Source organism: Engystomops pustulosus, chromosome 5, assembly GCF_040894005.1.
Source record: "Engystomops pustulosus chromosome 5, aEngPut4.maternal, whole genome shotgun sequence".
Classification (NCBI taxonomy): domain Eukaryota; kingdom Metazoa; phylum Chordata; class Amphibia; order Anura; family Leptodactylidae; genus Engystomops; species Engystomops pustulosus.
The window spans coordinates 162179124-162199602 of record NC_092415.1 but is presented as its reverse complement, the minus strand read 5'-3'; the positions used below and the strand labels follow the sequence as shown (position 1 = coordinate 162199602).

Here is a 20479-nt window from a genome sequence, read left to right as displayed (position 1 = left end):
AAATATACAGTTTCAACTTAAAACAAACTCAACTCAAAATCAACTTAAGAACAAACCTATGGACCCTATTGTGTACATAACCCTGGGACTACCTGTATACACCTGAGGGGATATTTTTATTCTTATTATTCATCTTCTATGGTATAGAATTATCATTGTTTATTCACAATGTTTAATGTTCAATTATTTTCACAATAACTCCAGGAAACTTTTCTGCTTGTGTATCACTTTTTTATGTTCCCTTAAATGCTTGCAAACGCTCATTTAAGTTGAATAATAACCAGTCTGAAAGTGTTTTCTATCCACTTAGGAAAACCTGGAGAAGAGATCTGAAATGAGCTGTCAGGTCACATTCATATGCTGCGTTTTGCAATTCAGCGGCAGGGAGGATCATGTTCCGATCACCTTTATGTTTACAATGTTTACAACAGAAACATGGACCGCTTGTCTTGTATTATTTAAATGTAAAACATGTGGTCATCCATTCCCGTTCATCTATGGAAATCTCGGGTCTGAAAATTTTGTACATGCTTTAATATCGGGTCTGTGAAAGAAATGTGGATAGCCTCACTGAAAATAAATCATCAGTATACTATCCGTGAAAATCATAGATAGCATATGGTTGCATACGGTCTGCATGAGCCCTTACATTGTGCATTCAGTGGTAATGGTGCAAGACTGTGTAGGGACACGCCCTTTTGACATGGTGAATGACAAGTGCGGAATGGCAAATTTATAAGAAAGGCTTTTCCAAAATTGTTATTTTACATTGTAAAACAGACATATAAGAATTTAAATGACACATTTGGAATATAATAATATTTAGGTGGCTCAGTGGTTAGCACTACAGCCTTGAAGTGCTTGGGTCCTAGATTTAAGTCCCATCCAGGTCAACATCTGCAAAGAGTTTGTATGTTCTCTCTGTGTTTGCGTGGGTTTCCTCCAAACATACTGGAAGGTTGATGAGATTGTGAGCTTAATTGGAAACAGGGACCGATCTGTCAGGCTCTGTGCAGCGCTATGGAATCTGTGTGCGTTATATATAAATAAAGGATTTATTAATATTTAAAGGAAACCTACCACTTCCGATGGTGCTTCTAAGCAGCAAATGCCGTGCACCAGCTCAGGGTGAGCTGGTGCCAGCGCTTATCTTCGTTATGTTCTTAAGCGGTTTTAAAGCATTTAAACACTTTATTAATCTTTATATCCGAAGTAGCTTCACCGCACTGTGGTACGCGCTCGGTGTACCATGCGCGCGACCATGTGTGCGCTTGAATAGGAAGTGGTCGCGCGCATGGTGCGCCGTGCGCGGACCACGATGCGGTGAAACTACTTCGGATATAAAGATTCATAAAGTGTTTAAATGCTTTAAAACAGCTTAAGAACATAACGAAGATATAACGAATTTTGCTGCTTAGAAGCACCATCGGAAGTGGTAGGTTTCCTTTAAGGCAAATTAAATAATGTTAGGAATCTTGTTTTTTTCATTTCCATACGTGTGCCTATTTTGATTACCCACTCACCTTCTGCACTATATTGCAGATTCATGTGTGTGAGAGATAGTAACAAAGACTCCAGATTCCAGCAGGTTTATGTTTTTGTTCTCTGCACTTTTTATGTGCCTTGTTCTCCAGACTTGGCACAGCGAACATAACAGGTGTGAATGAAATGTAGATTACAGTACACAGCATTCACTTCTCCTGGATTTCCCCTGCTGTGAATTATTGTTCATTGAATTGATTTGATGAGTAGGATGTTAAAATCACATTTGAATTATGATTTTTAAGTATATTGGTTTTATTGCCTTTGACAAAATAGAGAAAAACTAGCATAGAGCACACTTACCTTCCAAATGTAATTCTCTGCTTGGATTTAGTATGGATGTGACAGGCACATAATGCTGTATATATTTTAAAGAAATCATCCATTTTCTGTTATGTCTCTAAGCCAATAGCATTATTCATATATAAGTGACTGATGAATGAGAAATTTGTTAGTGAATAAAGGAGGGATTTATCATGGCGTGAAAACCTTAATAGCAGTGCACAAGCCAGGAGATAAATGTCATTCCTGCCATAGAGCAGGGAATTGTGACAACATCCTCCTCCATGGAGGAAGGGGCAGTGCAAGGGCATGGAGTGGGCAGACACAGAGAGGGATGCCCTGCCCCTGCACACAAGTTATAGCCTGCATCGGGTACAAGCAGGATTTGCCACAGAACTGTGCAAGCACCCACTTTGTTCCAACCTATTCATATATCCGTGATGGCCGAGCGGCATGGCCAACATCAATCTCTTGCTCACAGCACTCGATAAATGTGCCCCATAGTAAAGTGGAGTAAACGCAGTTTTTTTTCAACTATAACAGCACATACAGCACTGACCATAGCAGTGTTATAACTCACCTTCCAGTGCTCTCGCACAGCTTCTCTTCTGCCAAGATTATTAGTAGTAGAGCGGGCAGAGCCAGATCAGTGCCTTCTGCCCGCACACACACTCGGGACACATTTACTAAGAACAGTGCAAACTGCACTACGTGGATTTCTGGCACAATTTCTGCAGGAAATGCAACACAATTCTGTGGGACTTTGCAAAGTTAATTGGCGCATGGTCCGGCTGAGCAACGGAACGCCACCTTCAGTGCAGAAATTTGTGTTACATGAAGCATAGTGTAGCTGCGCCACAAAATGGTCATGTGGCACACAAATGTGGGGCAAGCACTTCTTAAATACCCGTGCAAATAGTTTGCACCTAAAAGAATGTGCAAAGTCCGACAGAAAACTGGTACATGGCCCTTAGTAGATGTGCCCTACTATGACACAACAAGACATCATATTGTGTGTGTGGCCAGAGAGCACAGAGATAGCTCTGCTCATTCTACTTCTGATAAGAGAAGCCCACTCTACTATGGGCAGAAGGGGACGTGCATGGGAGCGCCAGAGGATTTGATTTTTTATGTTCTTGGGCAGATTGTGCTGGCTAACTAGCTACAGGAGGAGGGCAGTGTGTGCTGGGCTACCTGTGTACTAGGGGGGCAATTTGTAACAGCTACCTATCTACTTGGGGGGCAATGTGTGCTGGCTACCCATCTACTGATGGGCCAGTGAGTGCTGGCCTACCTATCTAATTTGGGGCAGTGTGTTCTGGCCTACCTATCCACTTAAGGACAGTGTGTACTGTGCTAAATATCTAGGGGGGGGCAGTGTGTGCCAACTACCTATCTACTCAAGGGGGGCAGTGTGTGCTGGGCTGCCTATCTACTGGGGGCCGTGTGCTGGATACGTATTTACTGGGAGGCAATGTGTGCTGGACTACCTATCTACTGGGGGGGAAGAGTGTGCCAACTACCGATCTACTTGAGGGGGCAGTGTGTGCTGCCTACCTATCTATCAGTAGGGCAGTGTGTGCTGGTCTACATATCTACTGGCGGACAGTGTGTGCTGGACTACCTACCCACTAAGGGGGGCATTGTGTGCTGAGATACCTATCTATTTGGGTGGCAGTGTGTGCTGGGCTATATATAGGAGATTACATTTATGAAGTATTGATATGCACCTTTGTATATAAGTATAACATGGGAAGTGTGGAGGGAGACCCGAAAAATTCCCAGTGGTGGCCGTGTCAATAGGGTGCAGTCCGATCAGACATGTATCAGACAGATAAATGCTGCAAGAAGGTAACAAATTTTTATTCTGGGACAACCCATTAAATGTTAACACAATGTTAGTATAGAGTAAACTGCTCTAAAATCAGGATTAGGATTTTTGCATTAAAGAGACTGCACCAACTTAGATTGCTATCTCCTATCCATAGTCTAGGAAATAACAATATGATCGGTTGGAGGCCGACAGCTGGAAACCTTAATGGTTTCAAAGCTAACAATAATGAGGGTCCCATTTTCAGTAAATAAAATGTCAGGTCAAGCATGCTTCTTGCCGCTCCATTCATTAATAATGTAGTGCTGCAAATTGCATAGCACAGCACGACTACCTCCAGCATCCCCATTTACTGTGCTTGACAATATCTGCCACTACCATAGTAGCAAGTTGGGCGGCAGGGTGCTTTCTTGACCAGCAGCTTCATTCAAATACCAAAAACGGGATTCTTGAACTAAGCTCTCAATATTACTAGTGGTCCCAGTAGGGGGATCACCACTGATTAGACTGTTATCCTCTGTCCTGTGGAGAAAAATTCTAAATAGGCATCAGTATGAGGAGAGACTGGTTTGTCTCAATCTCTAGTCAAGCCACAAGACTTCTTGAAAACTACTTTCCAAAAGGCTAAAGGAGCCATGATTTTCCTTGTTACATCAAAAGAAGTTTATTTCTTTCCCCAAAATTCTTAGTAAAGTATGTATTCCTTTAAAAATCTGCACACCTGCAACGGTGGCCTGTACATGCAGGAGACATACCCCCCCCCCTCCAGACTATAGAATTGCTGAATATAAAATGATAACGCAGGTGCATGGTAGTAACTGTAACATTCTCATAGTAATCACTTTATAATCCTCACTTCATCAATTTAAGCTTCTGAATTTTAGAGCTACTGTATATGTACTAAATTTAAATAAAAAGAGTCTGACTAGATTGCGAGTTTTAGAGACAAAACCACGACCACAAAACCCACAAGATGTTGTCAACCCCCTTCCAACAAATGAAACAATGGTTTCCAAACCTGAACTTTATATTGTTCAACCAAATTTAAACTAATTTCTGGAAACTAAGGAATAAAGGCTCTTTTTGGGTTACTGACACTACCACATGGCACTACCACATTACTGAAATTTTTATCAAAAATATATAAAAGGCTGGTTTCCACTGATTCTCTCTCACCTCTCCCATAGATCACAACATAGGAAAAAGAACTGGAGATCACTCTGTCTTCATCTGAAATTGGGCAAATACACAAGTCTTTATTTAATCTGCCTCTTCTAGCCAATAAAATCTTTTCCCCAAACTTTATGTCCCCTTACTTAGTTGGCCCCGCCCACCACTGCTTGGGCTACCTACCAGGGTGCGTTAAATGGTGCAGTTTTCCACACAGTGCTAACTGTTAAATACACCATGCAAGTGAGAGGGACAGAATTCTGGTAAGGACAGGAAGTGGACAGGGAAAGGACTTCCTATCTGCTTAGGTTGAGATTTGAAGAGACACTGGGGCAAATTTACTTACCCGGCCCATTCGCGATCCAGCGGCGCGTTCTCTGCTCTGGATTCGGGTCCGGCCGGGATTTAAGAAGGTAGTTCCTCCGCCGTCCACCAGGTGGCGCTGCTGCGCTGAAAGTCATCTCATCGCGCCGGAATGCACCACCTCGGACCAGGTGAAGGTAAGCGCTCCCCAAGCGACACTTTTTCGGTTTTTAAATGCGGCGGTTTTTCCGAATACGTCGGGTTTTCGTTCGGCCACGCCCCCCGATTTCTGTCGCGCGCATGCCGGCGCCGATGCGCCACAATCCGATCGCGTGCGCCACAATCCCGGGGCGATTCAGGTACAATCGGCGCAAATCGGAAATATTCGGGTAACACGTAGGGAAAACGCGAATCGGGCCCTTAGTAAATGACCCCCACTGAGTTGTCAGTCAAAAGAAATAGACATGGTTCACTGGCAGCCTGGAAAAAACATGACTCTTCTCTTCAGAGGCCGACTCATCTATACTCATTTACATATCAAAAAAGCTGTAATTACGGGACAGTGCCTCAGAGTCAGATACATGTAATTTCAGGTGATATGGGGAGGGCCTTTAACTTTTTACCAGCAGATCTTACTGGTATAAGAGGTAAAATTGGTAAGATTAGAACTTTTTGGGCTCATATAGGACAATTACTCCAGAAAATCTGTCCTGCACCCCACTGCAAACTTCGGCATATTCTCCACATCGGCCACATTTATTAAAACCCCTGCACCAATATTTTTCTCTTTCATTCAGTTCAAACTGCTGTCACATGTATTCATAAAGTGTCCGTAACTCTACTTGACACAAAATTCTGCACTGAAAGATGCAATCCAGTGCACAGTCAGACCATGCACCATATTTATCATGGCAGAATTGTGTTGCACGCCCCATTTAAAGGTGCACCAAAAAAAAAATTGGTGCACTCTGTCGGAGCAATGCAGAGAGCGCCAGATTCATGAAAAACAGGTGCCACAATTCATGAATCTGGCGCCCTCTGCACACTACACAGGCAAAATGCACATAGTGCAGCTTGCACTGTTTCTGGAAAATCAAAAGCCGAAAGGTTACTTTCATACGATCATTGCAGAGTCTCATCAGAATCGGATCAGGGTTTCCTTAGAGTTTGGTCAGTGAAAAACCGATAAGTTCCATCAGATTTCCATCAGTCTTGTTCAGTGTGTCAGGTATTCACGAAGAAGGGCGATACGTGAAAAACGCTTCTGTGAAAGGGGCTTCAAAAGTATTTTTTCATCATGCAAAGGCTACAAAATAATGGTGATGGAGGAGAGAGGCCACAATATGAGGGAGATGGAAGAGATGAGGCCACAATATGAGGGAGATGGAAGAGATGAGGCCACAATATGAGGGAGATAGAGGAGATGAGGCCACAATATGAGGCAGATGGAGGACATGAGGGGCCAATATGAGGGAGATGGAGGACAGGAAGCCACATATAAGGTTATATAAGTGTGAGAGGCCACAGAAAGGGGGATAAAATGAAGAGGGATGTTATATGGGTCCATAGCAAGGCTGGCCACAAAAACGGGGCATTATACTGTTATTATATGTGGAGAGCCACTAAGGTTAATAGTATACTATGCTGAATGGTGGGGCAATAGGCAAGGTGTGTGTTCTATGGCACAAACATTTTTTGTTGAAAGGTATGTCAAAGGGAGTCATAAAAAGTGTAATATACATACACACACTGTATTTGATTCAAGTGCTCCGCTTAGTCCAGCACTGGACAGGTTAAACTGGAGAGCACAGAACAGATATAGGGAACGTCCTGAGCGGGGTTCTGGTTAGTCCCTGAGCTAGGAAGCCGTCCAGCCTTTGAAACGCGTCTGTGGTACTTTGATCCTTCCCGGCTCCTGTCTCCAGTGACGTCACAGTAGGGGCATTGTCAGACACTAGCGGAGATACAGTAGTAGCAGAGCTCCAGCCACCAGCCGGGGCTGCCTCGGAGTTCTGTCCCGACCTATTCCGGACATTGTGCAGTGAATGAGGCGGGGAGACGGCGTCCTAGTGGCCGCATCACACTGTGCAGTGACGGGGAAAGTTTCCATTACTGCCGGCAACACTGCTCCAGCTCTACGAACATCAGCTGCTCCAGGTATCTAGTGCAGGAGATCACATCCCACATCAGCCGCTATCTGCACTACCGTCACCTGCTGGGTACACGGGGATCCCTGCATCCTCCGCATTCATCTCTTTCCCTGTATATACACATACAGAACCATTCATGCATCCATTTATTCATTTATTAATAATTGCATGTCTATACATTTCTAGTAATTTATTCATTTTATCCATTACTCAATTCCTACAGATCAATTATTTATTTTATGTATTCATTGATTTATAAATTGATACATTTGCTTTGTTGCTATAAATATCAGCACAGGTGTTACTTTTTTGAGCAGTGTCTTTTTGTCTAGTGGAAATCTGTCATTCCAGTAACACACATCTACCTTTATAAGTATCGGAGGTGTCAGTGATGCTTCAGAATTCGGATTATTCTCTTCTTGTACAGATGGATATATGATCTCATGTTCTCCTGGCTGGGGGTTACTTTCTCCCTGGGAGATCTCTATACACTACTATGACAGCATCTCTTATACCCTTCCCCCTGTACAAATGTGATGCAGGATAATGCACTTCATATATATTATCTATCTACACAGTATTATATAAGGAACCAGTATCTTTGCCCCTGGATCCCCCATGTCTCTTTTTGAAGGCCTATATAGGTTGTATCCATGCAAACCTTGGAGCATCCTTGGAGTAATGCTACATGCACATGAAGGTGTGCTACTCTAAGGCCAGGACCCGGGTGTAGCATACATTTAACTGGAGAGGCGGAAGCATGAGCGCTGCCTAACCCTCCCCTCTCTATAGTGACGCTTAGCCATACTAGCATGCTCTATCTTTATCCTGGCAATGGTGCGGTGGCACAGGTGTGTGCTCACCATACTGAGGCCGGGCGTCTTTGGGAATGTATATTTGTGGCTGGATATACATCCCTTGTGTGCAAAGGACTTTAGGCTCCATAAATCAGAAACTTGTTGAAATAGAGAATCAAACCTTCACTAAAACTAAGGAAAACAAAAAGAGAGAATCCTGCATGTACCACAAATATAGTTTCTTTCACACAAACTTTTTTTTTTGTCTGTGTGCTATCCAACTGATGACACATTTATTTCAATAAAGCCATGGCCTTTACCATGGCCGTGTTTTCAGCTTTTTTTCTTGAGCAAAATTTGGGTTTGTTCGAATATCAGGAAACATTTTGGTTCGGGACCAGGACTATGGCATGAACTTGAGCCTGAACATGAACCCTTGCTCAATTCCTCGACTCACCTTGGGCGTTCTAGAGCTGGAATTTAACAATTGCTTGCTGTTGCTCACACACCATTTCTAGCAGATGACAAAGTAGAATTCCACCTAGTTGGCACATCGCATATGAGAGGTAAGGGGTTCTCCGGCAGGTTCAGCAAATGCAGAGGGCAAGGGATGTGTGTTAAATTGGCACAGCTCAAAGCTGTCTCACAACATCTTCTTCTAAGGTTCAGCGGCAATAAACACTCATCCGTTTGTTCCTGGATCTCAGCTCAAAGTTTCTGGGCAGTGTATTTTTTTTTCACCCAGACAGATAAGTAACAGCACTGTCTGCTGCTGTTTCCCCATGGCTAGGCTGAAAATGGTGCTGAAGACAATACACTAACTGAATGAAGAAGCTGGAGAGGAGACATCCTACACCAGCTCCAGCACCATACCCACCTTAATCCATAGGACCTACAGTAATGTTTACGTATCAGTAGCTTTATGCAGTTCTTCATAGTGCCCTAAAAAGGGAAATTATTTTAGATTTCCACCTGTTTCCAATAACTCAGCATATTCTCTCCAAGTTTTATGAAAAGGGCAATTGGTATTTGAGGAGTATTAACGCTATAATGAACAGCAACCTCTTTCTAGATATCTAATACAGCAGAGTCTCACCTGGCCCACGGAGCACATGCCTAAGGTTCCATAGGGGCTGCAAGCTGGTTGATTAGCTGCTTAGCAGTCAATGAACCAGGTTGCTGCTTTTTTCTACAGACAAACACGAACAGCAGCTTCTGTTTAACTTCGGGGATCATTGGTGCCAAATCCATTAAATTCGGATTCAGCCTGTTCATCACTACTTAACATAGATGTGTATTGGAACATGAGAAACACAGCTGACACGCAAGTTGCAGATAAGTTGCTATTTAACACAGTCCTGTTACTCTTCCAGTGGACAGGGAAAGGTAGCAACATAATCTGGCAGCATTGGCCAGTCTGCAAAAAACCGATGGCAATATGGATGATTGACATATACAGCTGAGAAAAATATTACACACTGATGTCATAGGGACCACGAATCCATCATTTTGGTGCTGGAAATGGCAGGTAGCCTAAGTGTGATTGTGCAGTCGCTTAAGAAAATCCGCTTAGGATCAAAAGTGAATAGCTTGTATACATTACCTGATTTTGGTTTGTGAACTATAAGGCCTCTTGCACACTAGCGTTGCGTTTCACGTGCGGGTGCAATGCGTGAAAAACTGACGTTTTGGCTGCGTTTTTGTTCCATTTTTCCTTGGAGTAATTTGCGTTTTTGCGTTTTTCACGCGCGTGTTGTTAGCGTTGTTTTTGCGTTTTCGGCGCATTTTTGACGCGCGTTTCAATGGGAGACTCGAGCAGTTTTCAAAGGGACCATGATTTGGGATTAAAATGTGTTATTTAATTGAAAAATAATGTCTTCTGATAATTTGCAAACATCTGCGATCTATTCTTCACTGTTCCGCGCGTATATTATCTCCCGACAATTTAGCAGATGTGAAGAACAGTGAAGAATAGAATAAAACCAGTGAACACAGTGAACACAGTGACCACAGGATCATTTAAGATAAAAACACAGTGCAGAACACAGTGCAGAATAGATTACAGATGTTCGGCACATCTGCTTACTTGTCGGGAGATACGCGCGGAGCGGTGCGAACAAAATAGCATGTGAAGAACAATATATATGTGTGCAGAAGACATTGCAGATGTATGGAAACATCTGCAATGTGTTCTTTACACACATATATATTGTTCTTCACATGCTATTTTGTTCGCACCGCTCCGCGCGTATCTCCCGACAAGTTAAACTTTAATAGCAGCCTTAAACTTGTCTGCATTGTTGGATCTGGTGTTTCATCTTCCTCTTGACAATACCCCATATATTCTTTAAGGGTTAAGCTCGGGCAAGATGGCTGGCCAATTGAGCACAGTGGAACTGGGGTTATTAAACCAGGCATTGGTACTTTTGGCTGTGCGGACTGGTGCCAAGTCCTGCTGGAAAATGAAAATTCCATCTTAAAAAAAAAAAAATGTCCTGGTAGACGGTTGTGCTGATTTTGTTCTTGGTGAAACACGGTGGACCTACACCAGCAGAATAAACGGCTCCTCAAAACAGCTTGGATTGTGACTTCTCCAAACTTTCTCCAAACTCTGGGACCTTGATTTCCAAATGAAATGCAAAATTTACTTTTATCCGAAAACAACACCTTGGACCACTGAGCAAGTTCAAGTATTTTTCTCCTGGTAAGATGCTTCTGGCGTTCTGGAGGATTTAACAGATGTAATGAAACACTTGCAGCCAATGTCCTGTAAATGTCTGTGTGTGTTGTGGCTCTTAAAGCACTGACTCCGGCAGCAGTTCACTCCTTGTGAATCTCCCCCAAATTTTTGATTGGCCATTTAACAATCCTACCAAGGCTTTCCTTCCACAAACTTTTCATTAATATAGCATTAATGTGCTTTGATAAAGCTCTGTGATTAGCCAGCTTCTTGGCAGCAACATTTTGTGGCTTGCCCTCCTTGTGGAGTGAGTGCCTTCTGGACATCTGTCAGTCAGCAGTCTTCCCCATGATTGTGTCGCCTATTGAACTAGACTAAGGGACTTTAGGATGTCTTTGCAGGTGTTTGGGTTAATTGTTCTAATTTTGGGTTTTCCTTGGCTGTAAGCCATAATAATCAACATTAATATAAGTAAACATTTGAAAAAGTTCACTTTGTTTGTAATTAATCTATATAATATGAGTTTTTGATTTGTGTTATTGCAAAATAATAACTTTTTGCTGAAATTCGAATTTCCAAAGCTTTGATGCCAAAGTTAGCATGTATTCTGTTGATCCATAATAATTATACTATGCTGTAAAATTCCATGGCAGACAGTCTGCAGGAATCTAGCGGTCTGTATTCTGCAGGGAAGATACCATCTCCAGCCATTGTTATCACCATCCCACTGCTATAGTGGAAACATTTTTACTTTTTATGTTTATTATAGCAGGCAGCGCTGTGTTCCTACAAGTAGGAAGAGAAATTTCATTTTGGAAAATACATTTTTAAATTAAACACGTTAATAACACTATCATTTCTTACAATAGACAATGGGGGTCATTTACTAAGGGCCTGATTCGCGTTTTCTCTACGCGTTACCCGAATATTTCCGATTTGCGCCGATTGTACCTGAATTGCCCTGGGTTTTTGGCGCACGCGATCGAATTGTGGCGCATCGGCGCTGGCATGTGCGCGACAGAAATCGGGGGGCGTGGCCGAACGAAAACCCGACGTATTCGGAAAAACCGCCGCATTTAAAAAAAAAATTGTGTCGCGAAAATTTCACTCACCTTCATCCAGGATAGGCCGGTGTATTTCGAGGCATTCCAGCGGACTTCAGCGCAGCAGCGCCACCTGGTGGACGGCGGAGGAACTGCTTTGATGAATCCCGGCCGGACCCGAATCCACCACAGAGAACGCGCTGCTGGATCGCGAATGGACCGGGTAAGTAAATCTGCCCCAATGTGTTTCTTTTCTGAAAGACCTTTTATGAAAATGGGGAAGTGGCTGTGAGATGTGTAAAGTGTGATAGTTAGTTTTTGTTTTTTTACTTTCAGTTTGTCCAAAGAATATCAGACAAAGCTCAGAAATAACTAGTGTCACAACGGCACACTCCAAATCAACAAATGACATAGTGGCAAAGTAGAGTGGTAATGTGACTAAAAATACAGTGTACTATACCATAAACCTACACCAACCAACAAACACAATCTCTTTAAAAACTAATTTGGCATGTTAGGGATCCAATAACTAATTCCTGGTGCATGTTGTGTAAATAATGATGGGAATTATCGGAGTTGCCATGATTCAGGTGATGGTCCTGGCAAAGACCTTGTATCCAAGGTGGGCATTCTCTGGAACACCATCCTTCAATGTCCCCAAATTGGCTCAGATCCTTACAACTTATTGTAACGCCCACAGCTTCTTATTACTAACGCCCACACCTTCCTTGGTTCCCTGCATTTCATCAACTTTAAGAATGATCAGAGGCCTTCAGGCCACAGCACTACATTGGCAGTGATGTGCTAAGCAAGTTCTGGCAGCAGGACAAATCATTGAGCACCCTTGTTTGTGGGTAAAGGTGTTTAAATGGACCTGGGTCCTCCCCTTTACATGACGCAAACAGAAGTGGCGGTGCCACAGACTTGACGTTATTTGGTGGGCTTCGGCCACTATAGTGATGTTGCCTGCAGCCCTCTGGTGATTTCTAAAATGGATGAAACTCGCCAGGGAAGCATTAGCAACAAGGGACAGTCCTAGGACTACCCTTGTTAGGGCAGGAACCATTTTGGGAAATAGAGGGATAGTGTTCCAGGACATATCCTACCCTGGTGGATATATGGTCCCCGCCTTTGCCAGGATCATAACATCATAGTCATCTCTTGAATCGTGGCAAGACAAGCTCTCTGTGTACCCCAATTAGGTATTGGGTTCCTAACATATTAAAGAGTTCCTAAATGTTTTTAAAGAGTTTGGTGTAGGTTTATGGTAAAAACATGTATACACAGTATTTTTGGTGTTGTTTTTAATGTGGCTAAATAAAGAATTGGGGTTTTTGTCATGATACCAATCTACTTTGCGGATGTGCCAGATTGGCCAAAGTCTGAAATTAGCTTTTGTTGTCTTCTACTAATTCATTTGATTCCGAAATGGAACCTACATATTCCTCCTTGTCATGTGGGGCTAAGTCTCTCATTATCTCTTTCTATATTTTTCTATTACTTGATTTTAATAATGCTCAATGCCAGACATTTGATTTTTGGATGATCTTTAAATGTTGGAAATGATGTGGAAAAATATTGTCAGATTCTTTAATAATCGTTGCATCCTCCACATGACTGGCAAGGGTTTTGTATACTACAGAATCATTTGATACAGTATCAAACTAAATATTTAGTGAGACAGTTTCCCACAAAGATTTAATCTCTACTAGTGTTTTTCAATATTTCCTAAGGATTTCTTTCCTCTCTTTCCACTTATTTCCACCAGTTGTCGGAAAGCCCAAAAAAATTTTACCAGACAAAAAGACACTGCTTAAAAAAACATAAGTAGGACAATGGTCACATCAGGTTGGAACGTGAGTGGCATAGCAGGCTCTTCTCTGTTCCTCTGTGCCGATGCTGGCTGCTGAACTTGTCCTCCTCCATGATAAAGGCCAGGAGCTCACTATCTGCATTTTCATGTCAGTAAGTACTGCATCTGCATTACCCATTTGCTACATTGGGACCTGAACTGATCCTTGCTATCTTTAAAGGAAATAAACCATAGCAAAAACATAAAAGAATCTACAAATGCTCACCTCCGCTCCTCTTAATCTTGATCCTGGCGCTGTCCATCACTAATCTTGACACACCAGGATCACCTAGAGAACAAACTTATGATTATCAGGACGGAGCATGGGGGACAAGATGTCCAGTGTTCCCATTCTCGGAGAGAGAGGTGATGTCACCTGTTGCGTGACGTCACCTTGCTTTTCAAATGGGAGGTGTGGGGGCGTTCATAATTTGCAGGACGGAGCGCCGGACATCTTGTCTCCACGCTCTGTGCTGCTAATTATAAGTTTGTTTTCAAGGTGATCCAGGTGTTTCAAGACTAGCAACAGACAGTGCCAGGATCAAGATGAAGAGGAGCATAGGTGAGTATTTGTAGGTTCTTTTATTTTTTAGTAGTGGTTTTTGTAGTTTTTGTGGGTAATTTCCTTTACGTGTTACTGATTTTGGGGAATAGAGGGGAGGTAAAAAACCTTCAGATATTAACTATGTTCCGTGTCTGACCACTGACCACTATCACCATAGCAGACCCCTCCACTTTAAATGTTTGTGTTCACCTTCTTTGTTGCAGGAGTAAATTGACTGTTATCACATTTGCCATTGAGTCTTATGACTTAAAAGGGAATTATATTTGTTCTCCAAATAATGTATTAACTTTACTGGTGTATTGCTGGATGTAAGTGTACTTTGATCTCTTTTGATCTGTTTTCCTTCTTGCAGGAATAACCTGATTATTTTATTTGAGTTCATATTGAAAGGGAAGGAAAAGTGTGTGTAAAATAATTATTGATGCTGAGATGGATCCCAAAGCGGGACCATGCAAATCGGAATGCTTGACTCTAAACTCTAGACAAGTTGTGGATCCAACAATAGGCAGATAAGTGGGATATCCTGGTACACAGGAAAGAAATTGCTTTTCCCTACTTGTATAAGTTCTGTTGTTAAACCGAAGACAATTCAAGGATAAATGTACTCCTGTTTTAACAAAACACTTAAATGGAATGCCTAGTATAGATGTGGCATTGGGCAATGATTCTATGCAGGGAAATGTTTAAATCATGAACTATGAGCTGCTGCTGGTCTTGGGCCACTCTGCTCGACTGTGTCACGGGTGATTCCCCACTGGTTTTCTGTCTTCCAATCATTGGGTGATATTGGTGCTGAAATAGTTTTTTTGGGGAAATGAATAAGTGGTCAGCAAAAGTGGATGTCATGTGGGATACACTAAATGCATATATTAGAGTCATTCTGTTCAGAAGGATCTGTAGACAGAAAAAGAAATTTAGCTGGAGGGTGGATGAGTTAAGATGACAAGGCGCAAGGTTTTTTGAAAATAGTAAAGGGGGGGGCTTCCGGATCACATGTTACATGCTGGCATTGCACTAATTCCAAAGGAAAATAAGGATTTAAGGGAAGATGAGGTAGAACAGGCCAATTTCTGTAACCTGTGCAGGCTATATGTAATCATGCAGCAAGCTCGGGAGTGCGGGGGTTTCTTGCAGCATCCTGTCTTTGGATGCCACAACGGCATTTGACAGGGTAGAATGGGCCTTCCTTTGGTGGGTAATGGAACATATGGGCTTCAGCCTCAATTTCATTTGTTGTATAAAGTTTATGTATTTAACAACTGTGCTGATTTAACAACTGTGTCTACTGCAGTATTTGATCCCTGCAAAGTCGGGTGGTTTCATTCTGGAGCCCTGTGTTGAATGATATAAGGGGTTCGTCAGCTGCTGGGGGCAGTATCCAGGAGTTATACTTTCTCTTGCGGCCAGTAGAACTACTGTTTGTTTTTATTGCTGGATCTGAAACATTGAACTTGTAACTGAACTGGCATCCAGCCTGTGTCGATGCCTTGAACCCCAGTCTGAACCGGATCCTATATCCTGACTTCATCTGGAGCCCCTGCTTATTCCAGAACCCTGATGTGGAATCCTTTTTCCTGCCTGAACCAGTAACCTAGAACCCCAACCTAAACTGGAATCCCAAATCTGTGCCCTTTTCCTGGGCTTGTATGCGATCCTGTGCCTGTTCTCTGACACTCATATGTCAGCATATTTATCTGAAACCCTGACATTACAGAGTTTTTTAAGCTGTCCCATGCTATTAGGATGGAATGGCCCCTCCTTCCTCCTGTTCATTCTATTTATTAATCTCTTGTCTTTTGCTATTTGGATGAGCAATGAGATCAATGAGCTTAGATGAGGGAAGTGGGTGCCAAACATCTGCAATGTGCGGACAGCATTTTTTTGTTGGCTGACTCTAAGATCTTGTTACTCAAGGCAATGAAAGTGTTGGAGTTGGTTGGAAAGGTATCTGGTTTGGAAATCAACTGGAAAAATTCCACACTGGATTATACCTGGATAGGTCATTTAAAAAAAATGATAGGGGAAATAACTGTATTACACTCCAAATAGGGGTTTGAATATTTGGGGTGTAAAGTTGGAGCTGATGTTTGAAACTTCACAGAGTTAAATCTGAGGCCTTTGCTGACTGAAATATCAGCTAAAATTAGTGCTTGGTCTAGGCTTCTTTTATCGGAGGCTGACAGAATTACAATAGTAAATTAAGTGCTCCTCCCCTAGATCAGCTCTACATCTTCATCAATCCTGTCTGGAGAAATGGTAAGTTTTTCAGAGCATGGGAAGCTGTGACCAATCAGTGGATTTGGGGGAGGAAACAGGTAAGAATTAGGAAAACTTTCCTCTTCAGTCTTAGGTTGTCCTTGCTGTGCCTAATTTTTTTTGTATTTTATTTGAGGCAAAATTTTGTAAAACTGAGAATGTCAGCTTTAGCATCTTCCCACCTTTATGGAACAATCTTAACATTAGAGAATTCCATGGGTTTCAACATAAAGATCTTTGGATGAGATCTGTATGGTTTTTCACCTATGTCTGAACTACATCTCCAGTTGAAAGGGCTATTTTGGGTAGTACAATTGGGTACAATTAAGGATACAGTGGCACAGAGAAACCTTTATCCAACATGCTGTCCCAAGTATGCTAGAATTGGAAAACATGTTGGAACAGGTCAACTTGTATGAGAAAGGAGAACCAACTATTGATGAAATGGGATGCATCATTGAAGATATCAAAGTATGGGATTGAGAGATTGCTGGAAGTTGGGACAGTGGATTTTTTTTTCTAGGCCGTCCAGGGGTTGGGGTCTCGTGGCTTTAGAGTTGCTGTATATATTTTGCGTATGATGAGATTTTAAACATCTAATTTTTTTGTATAAAGTTTTATGGATTGTTTTTTTTTTCTTTTCTGTGAAAAATGTTAATAAAGAAAATTATATTAAAAGCCATAAGTAACAACTGTGCTGATATTTATAGCAGCAATACAAATGTATCCATAAGTAAATTTAATAAATTGATCTGTAGCAAAGTAAGGGACACCATTAATAAATAAATGATTATTCTAAATGTATAGTCAACCATTTGAATAAATGAATAGATAGATGAAGGGAATATGAACATATCTATAAGCTGACTTAAAAGAGCAAGCGGATGATGATGATAGTGGGAACTATGTGATCGATGTGATATCCTGTTACTTTCTAAACTAAATACCTGTAGCACCTGATAGAGATGATAGATCCTCTTATTCCACAAGGATTAAATAGTGAAAAATAGCTTTTTATACGTGCGTTTTACTTATGTTTTGATATAAACAAATGTGTCTCGAATAGGTTTTTCTGAATGAATTGTGCGTTTATTTATTTCTACTTACATGCACAATTTGTAGTTGTTACTTTCTTGGAGGTTTGTAAGATTATATAACTGCAACTCACACACACTTCTATATATTATTAGACCCTGATTTTTCAAGCATCAGCTTTCTATTATCCAGTATTAATTACTATACTTATTACTAGTATAACTACAAATAGCCCCACTGTATTTGACTCAAGGGCTCTGCTTCGTCCAGCACTGGACAGGTTAAACAGATATAGGGAACGTCCTGAGCGGGGCTCTGGTTAGTCCCTGAGCTAGGAAGCCGTCCAGCCTTTGAAACGCGTCTGTGGTACTTTGATCCTTCCCGGCTCCTGTCTCCAGTGACGTCACAGTAGGGGCATTGTCAGACACTAGCGGAGATACAGTAGTAGCAGAGCTCCAGCCACCAGCCGGGGCTGCCTCGGAGTTCTGTCCCGACCTATTCCGGACATTGTGCAGTGAATGAGGCGGGGAGACGGCGTCCTAGTGGCCGCATCACACTGTGCAGTGACGGGGAAAGTTTCCATTACTGCCGGCAACACTGCTCCAGCTCTGCGAACATCAGCTGCTCCAGGTATCTAGTGCAGGAGATCACATCCCACATCAGCCGCTATCTGCTCTACCGTCACCTGCTGGGTACACGGGGATCCCTGCATCCTCCGCATTCATCTCTCTATTCTATTGGTTGACTATAAACTTCTAATAATTTATTCATTTTTTCTATTACTCAATTCCCACAGATCAATGAATTTACTTATTGACTTGTATATGGATTCATTTGCATTGTTGCTATAGATATCAGCACAGGTGTTACTTTTTTTTTTTTTTTTTTTTTTTTATATATAATTTTTTATTTGTATCCAACAAAAAGAAAACATATATAAGGATCAATTCATGCAGAATTAGTCAGTACATTTCCATAGAAACATTTAGACTACAATGCGTTTTGTCTCTGATATACATGAAAAAAGAAAAAAGATTGGTGTTACACAGGTGTTACTTTTTTAAGCAGTGCCTTCTTGTCTAGAGGAGACGGGGCTTTTCTAGTTTTAGTTGGGCATCTGCTGAATAGTGGTCATCCACTGTGTTTTATTCATGTCTCTTACACACACACACACATATATTAATTATATAGGACATGGGCTAATTATGAAAGTATAATAAAGAATAATTGGGTGCTATTATTATTCTCATCTTTGAGTTTTTATTGGTTTTTACTACTCTTCCCCTCACATTTATCCTAGAAGCAGAACACAATCCCTCCTTCTTCAGCATGAGGCTGCATTCACACGTTTAAATGCATGCTGTTTCACCCCTCTTTTTCTTTGTTGGGTTTTTGTTTTGCGTTTTGAAAACACACTTTCACTTCTAATTGTGGCGCGCTGCGTTTTGGGATGGCTCTTTGCTTTGTGACACATGCGTCTTGCATGAAACAATTTGATGACTGCAGGGTGCAGGAGTGCGTTTTGGCCTGGTGGAAAACACAATTGCATTCAGATGATGTGGATTATAAAACTCATTCTGAACCCTTCAATATACATGTGTTTATTAATTCGTTTTAAATGCAGCAAAAAAATGCAATGTGTAACACGCATGGCTAACTCGCGCATTGCCCGGAGAGGCGAGAATTTCCTGTGCATGCTAGGTTCATAGCTGAGGATGCGCAAATGTTGAGTCGACAGCAACCACTTGCAGTGTGTTTGGTGAGTGCCCGAGAGGCGATGGGAGTTGTGGCCCTCTGGAGCCTAGAGTGGCAGCACAGAGCTATATACAGATGTGTGGGGATGCGCTGTACCATGATGAGGGCATTGTCATTGGCTCGCACTGAGATCCATCAATGTCTCGTTGGATATTTTTGCACATAACTGTGTTTTAGGTTCTCTTCAGTCTAGTTCTAGAACATGAACGATGAGTTCATGGTTGCCAAATGTATTGTATTGTATATTGCCATTTATCTGCCAGTTTGTGTACATTGAGCCTGATCTTCCTGCTTCATTAGGATTGGAGATAATGCAGAACTCCTATGATTCTAGTTTTTTACATATGGATATATGATCTCATGTTCTCCTGGCTGCGGGTCTCTTTCTCCCTGGGAGATCTCTGTACAGTACTATTTCAGTAGCTCTTATTCCCTTCCCCCTATAGAAATGGGTGTCAGGATCAAACGTTTCCCATATACATTTTTAGATCTGTATGTAATTTACATTGAATGTGTTCTTTGTGGAGGCTGTAGAAAACCAAGCATATGCCCTGTTCCTGTTTGTGTTTTGTGGCCTGTGACTTCCCCTAGAAGTCTATGGGAACAGGAAAAACGAAATGTTCGTGTGTCATTTTTAGAGATCATTTGCTATTTAACATAATCATGTGACGGATCAGATGGTCTGGACCAGCTTGTGATATCATTTGTCTAAGTGTGATCGTGTAGCCACTCCAAAAAATCTGCTCAGGTTCAGAAGTGAGTGTGAGAGTAAACAGCTTGTATACATCAGCAGATCTTGGTTTGTGAGCTATAAGAACCCTTACCTGTGGCAGGTTTTCAAATAAATAGATATTCTATAAAAGCAGATACATATGCAGAGTTATGAGTATCCTGGAACAGGCTCAGAATCTGGATACAAGCTCAGGAACAGGATCTAGGCTCGGAAACTGGGACCAGAGTCCATCTTTAGGGTTCTGAATCAGGCTGGATTCAGGGTAAGGGGTTCCAGATCAGGTATGTGATTTCAAAGTTCTGTGCATGAGCCCGAGATGCAAAAGATAGAGCAGGTTCTATACCTGATTGAATTGCTGCTCATGCGATCGGTGCATGAGTGGGTCTCATCGTGTCTGGCTCACAGGACACGAACAAACCCTGTAGGACCTTTTTTCCAGGATGAACCATCCAAATTGCTAGGCAGCTGTCCATTAACTCCCAGTC

At 42.0% G+C, this 20479-nt stretch overlaps 1 protein-coding gene across 4 annotated transcripts in view; it reads left to right on the top strand.

Moving 5' to 3' along the window:
• The first annotated feature begins 7050 nt into the window (after positions 1–7050).
• The window catches only part of LOC140133441 (ubiquitin-conjugating enzyme E2 E2), a 183458-nt gene continuing 170029 nt past the window's right edge, over positions 7051–20479 (top strand). The window contains exon 1 of one of the 4 annotated variants that reach the window (XM_072153635.1): positions 7051–7285. The gene's annotated coding sequence lies outside the window, so the exon portion shown is untranslated. Of the gene's footprint in view, positions 7286–17879; positions 18137–20479 lie in introns of those variants that run through there. The other 3 variants (XM_072153636.1, XM_072153632.1, XM_072153633.1) reach the window with 3 other exon arrangements.